The sequence below is a fragment of the Rhagoletis pomonella genome, unplaced genomic scaffold, assembly GCF_013731165.1.
Source record: "Rhagoletis pomonella isolate Grant_MI unplaced genomic scaffold, Rhpom_1.0 Rhpom_scaffold_01130, whole genome shotgun sequence".
Lineage (NCBI taxonomy): Eukaryota > Metazoa > Arthropoda > Insecta > Diptera > Tephritidae > Rhagoletis > Rhagoletis pomonella.
Window position 1 is genome coordinate 36,655 of NW_023459684.1, and position 5,776 is coordinate 42,430.

Here is a 5,776-nt window from a genome sequence, read left to right on the forward strand (position 1 = left end):
TTAGGTTATGTGTTTGTTTTATTTGTAAAAATATATTGTCGAATATTAACTTAATTTCGCAAGCTTTTTCAGAGCCACTGAGCTCAGACAATTCTTCTTATTTTTCATCGGGGTCTGAATTATCGTCGCTAAAAACATATGCCTCAGCGCCGTTTGGTCTTTCTACCTCCATTCCTAGGTTCTGCTGGAGTCCCACGTTGGCGTTGCACTGTATTTCAGCACTATAGTCACTGACTCCATAGTCGGCATACCCTGCAAAAATCGCGACTACTCCATGCATGCATGTAAAGAGTACTCCCGAAGGTCCAAGGAGTACTCTAAAATTAACCACAATTCATATAAAAAATATGGTCCAATTAACATTGCGATGTCCTAGGGCAGGACCATGTACTCCATCTCTGCATTACATCAGAGTAGCACAAAACTACTCCCAACATACTCCAATGACATTATCGTTATATTTTTTCGTTTGTACACGCTTTTGTTCTTCACTTCGCAGATGCTTTTTTTGAAATTAATAAAAACCAGAAACAAAAATTAAAAATTACATGTTGCCTCTGACGACATTCGAACCCGAACATGCTGGGAGCTAAGAACTAACAGCTAGCATCTCTACACGTTCAGCTACAGCCAGACATGCAAATGTACTTTCAAATGCTTAACTTCAATCACATGTCGTTAAAACACGAGCAGTGATCGGGTAACAATAAGCTGGTGCAGAGACACGAGTTGGTCCGCTACAGCATGACAGAGGAGCACTTTTGTAAGTACTCCAATATACCACAAATAGACTACATGGTCCAACGATTTTTGCAGGGTAAGCGCACTGGCCTAAAATGTTTTCTTCTCTATCCACATAGCGTTAAAAAAAGGTTTTTTTGCTCATTTTTTTTATATACAAATAGAATATACGGATTTTGATGAATTCTTTCTTTAAATTCACCGACTTCTTTATTTTTCACCACAGCTAACAATGAAGTAAAATTTTCATTAATGTATGTATGTATGTACATATGTAGGCGAGCCTACAATCGATAGTTTGTTTCCGATATGGTCAGCCGTTTTTTGCAGGGAGATAAACGATTATTAAGCGATTAACGATTATCGATGCTATTGTGAGTGAGTGTTAATAATATTATCTCCCCCCTCCGGATTGTTATTAGGGGGGCCGAAACGCGTCGTTTGGTACCCCACCCGAATTTTCCGCACCTTTTTTAGGGGTTGTTACCCCACCCTAGAGAATTACCGATTATTTTTGTCACATTTGCCCAAATATAACGAATAAACACAATTAATTTTTATATGGAAGAAAACCGCAACAACGGAAATTCTTAGCCACTTGAAACTTGCACATTATTGCAATAAAATTGAAAGGAAATTGCATAACCTCACTTTTTCTGCATGCCAATTGCGGCCATACATTTTGGGGTAGTAGAAAAAGGGCGAAAAGATAAGGAATATTTTTTCTACTTTTTGGGTACTATTTCCAATACATACATGTATCAGTGGACCCCATACCAGTTAAATGAAGCTTGCATCAATAAAATATTTTGACCCCTATTGCGAGTGTCGACTGGCGGTAGAATAGAAATTTGTCGATCGGGTCGATTATCTCTTATTTTGCTATTGTGTAACTTGATCGATAAAAATTTGTACTACTGTGAATGGTTGTCTGAATTGTAAACAGCTGTTTGTTTACATTTGCTTCTTTAGTGTTTCATTTACATCATTTTTAAAATAATTGCTTTTATTAGAAAATTTAAAAAAATGTATACAGTAGAAATATGGTTTAGTGATGAGGAAGATGTGGAAGCTAATAGATTAGTAGAATTGGCTAAAGCAAGGAGGAAATTGCGAGATTCGTCGAATCCCTTGGAGTTGGAAGATGAAGTGTATGTACATATGTAAATTTTATGAATAATAGTTGCGTTCCAGATGCTTCGCGGTTTGTTGGTTTCACGGGATTTACAGGAAAAGCTGTTTGGCAATAACCAACTTTATGGAAGGTGGCCATCTGGAACAGCTTCCTGTAAAAACCTGCAAATCGTGAAGTATCTGGAACGCAACTAGTTTAAGAAATACGGTTTGGTTTAGTTATTTGTACAACGATGTTGGGTAATTGAGTCCAAACGCGTGACCCGATTTTTAAAACTTTAACATACACGAGTAGTGAAAGAATTAAACTTTAATTTAAAATAAAGATTTCAAATTTCCGAGCATTAGTTAATTAATAAATTATGCAGTATTTGGAAACCTTGATGTTGGTTCAGCGCAAAAACACTGTAGATGGCGTAGTCGGAGTTATATGCACAATAAATGTTGTATATCTTTCACAATAGAAGCGGAGCTTCCGCCCCTGCTCTTTCCGCAAATTCCTTTGCCTATGTCCTCATTATACTGCATCAGCTCGACCAACCGCACAAGTTGCATTTTGTTGCTTACAATTGTTGACCTGTAATTCAGACACATACATACATATGTAAATTCCACAATTTTTTACAACTTCCAGTTCAACTGTATTACTTTTTATCCATTATAGTACCACTTTCTTATGTAAATTTTATAAACGCAAACTAGCGATTAAAAAGTATTCACAGTATTCGCTAATACAGCGACTAAGGGCCGCTTGTTCAATGTCTGATTAGCACAAATCGGAGGTAGAAGCTCCGGTTAAGTACAACGACTGCTTTATCGATCACATGTTACATGCATGATGTCGAAATCGTCGATAGTGTACTGGTAGTGATAACCAGACATTGAACAACCGTCCCTAAGCGACACTCACAATAGCATCGATAATCGTTAATCGCTTAATAATCGTTTATCTCCCTGCAAAAAACGGCTGACCATATCGGAAACAAACTATCGATTGTAGGCTCGCCTACATACAGTGGCTCACAGCTATTTCGTGCAGCTGCAAAAAAAAAACTTTTGAACCTTATAGAAGGAAAACTAACGGCGATATCAAAAATGTTTAGATACACAATTTTTATAAAAGTATTTTTTTAATTTAAACAAGAACTTCATTTTTATATTTTTAAGTATTAGTGTTATTTATTTAACAAAAGTTTTTTGTATATATAAAATTAAGGTCACAGCTTATTTCGTACACTGCCATCAGCTTTAGAAAAAGTTGTTTTGGAAAATGGTTTAGTATTTGGTATGGCCTCCCTTTTGTTTAATTACATCCTTAAGACGATTTTCCATCGAGGCAACAAGTTTTTGAGTAGTTTCGCGGGGGGATCTTATACCATTCCTCGACCAGAGCAGTTTTTAAATCGCTAAAGCTGAAATTAGTCGAGAACGCAGAACATATACTTTAACGCAGTCTGTATACGCAGAATTTTGTCGATTACTGGAGCCCTCAGTGTTGCTTACTACACTGTTGCCACTTATCAATGCCTTTTCATAATCTTACCCTTTCAACTACAATTTTTTTTGCTATAATAGATTTTAGCTAAATATAAACTACTTAGTTTTCAACAAAAACCTTATTCAATAGTAAAATTCAAATATTTTAAACATATTTTGAATAGGAACTTATAACTTTTTTACCATCTGTAAAACTGACGAAGTGGCAACCATCTAAAGAAGGAGAAATCAGCTGACACGGAAAAATCTAAATTCCGCAGATTTCAGCGCTACGGGCTACAACTACAGAAAAATTCTGCGGTGTTGAGTTTTCATTTACATGGCGCTTTCGTAAGACAGATCGTGTCAGCTGACTCGGGTTTACGTACCGGTAGGTTTACGTTCTTGACTAATTTCAGCTTAAGATTACTAATCTGCATTTTCCGTATCGCAAAGTCCAAAATTGCCCACAAATTTTCAATGACGTTTAAGTCGGGAGATTGTGGGGGCGGATTCATCAGATGTGGACAGTTCCATATTAGCCATGATTGCACAATCCCCGATTTGTGTTTCAGGTCATTATCTTGATAATACCGGAAACGATCGCGTACACCCAAAGCATCGGCACTTTGCAACAAATTGTCTTTCAAAAGGTTTAAGTAGACATTTTTGTCCATCGTTCCATCAATAAAATCTATGTTACCAACTCCAGAGGCAGCCATGCAAGCCCAAACCATCACACTTCCCCCACCATGCTTTACAGTTGGCTTCAAGTTTTTATTTTGAAGCTCTGTATTGGCTTTACGCCATACGTAACTCATGCCATCCGAACCAAAAATATTAAATTTGGACTCGTCAGCAAAAATGACGTCTTCCCAGAATGAAATTGGCTTTGTCACGTGGTCCTGGGCAAATTTAAGCCGACTTTGAATATTTTTTTTTCGATATGAACGGCTTTTTGCGAGCTACTCGGCCATTGAAGTCGTGTTCCCTCAGCACTCGACGCACGGTTTCGGCACAACATACTTTACCCATTTCATTCTCAATCTCTACCACCAATTTTGGAGCCGATATCTTCGGATTTTCTTTAATTTTCCGGACTATTTTCCTTTTGTCAGCATCTGTAAAAATTTTGTTTGGTGCATTTCTGCTCTTGTCCGCCACTCGATTCTCGCGCACAAATCGCTGTATGATATACTGGACTGTACTTGCACTCATTCCTACCATCTCAGCTATTTTCCGTTGGCTTTCTCCTCTTTTAAAATGATTCAAAACCAATTCTCGCTTTTCTAAACTTGTCCGTGGACCCATCTTTTAAAAACCTGGTATTAAAATATTTTGATGCGCGATTAAATTAAATTAAACACAAATAAATAGAAGAAGGGAATACCAATTAAGTTGGATGCACGTGTTCCACAAAAATACTATTAAAAGAAGCTACACGAAATAAGCTGTGAGTTTTTTTTTCTCAGAAATATTTTTTTGACGTATTTATAAAAGGAAGCTTAATTTTTCAGGTTTTCTTTATCACCCATCCTATTACACAAATATGTAGCTAAAATTTTACACTTAACGTTTTTTTGATACCATCATTAGTTTTCTTTCTATAAGATTCAAAAGTTTAATTTTGCAGCTGCACGAAATAGCTGTGAGCCACTGTATGTACATACATACATACATTAATGAAAATTTTACTTCATTGTTAGCTGTGGTGAAAAATAAAGAAGGCGGTGAATTCAAAGAAAGAATTCATCAAAATCCGTATATTCTATTTGTATATAAAAAAATTAGGAAAAAAATCTTTTTTAAAGCTATGTGGATAGAGAAGAAAACATTTTACGCCAGTGCGCTTATGCCGACTATGGAGTCAGTGACTATAGTGCTGAAATACAGTGCAACGCCAACGTGGGACTCCAGCAGAATCTAGGAATGCAGGTAGAAAGACCAAACGGCGCTGAGGTATATGTTTTTAGCGACGAAAATTCAGACCCCGATGAAAAATAAGAAGAATTGTCTGAGCTCAGTGGCTCTGAAAAAGCTTGCGAAATTAAGTTAATATTCGACAATATATTTTTACAAATAAAACAAACACATAACCTAAATCGAATTGTATTTTTTAATTTGGTTTCATGTATTTTTGGATATTTCGCTGCCAACTATTCTATAATTTATCAATTATTTAGAGGTTAGAATAGTGGTCAGAAAAATCACTAATTATCGCGATATTTTCCCAATAGTTTTATCGCTAAACTCACTTGTACATCACCAGCTAGATGACATGTGTGAGCAAGTGAACATACTGTAAGGCAAATGCGCCCGTGTGTGTGCAAGAAAGGGATGCACTATCACACGCCCAGAGAAGTCATGATGCAATAATTCAAGGTGTTATCAGTTGGCAACTTCTCGCTCTAATTCCGCCATATTG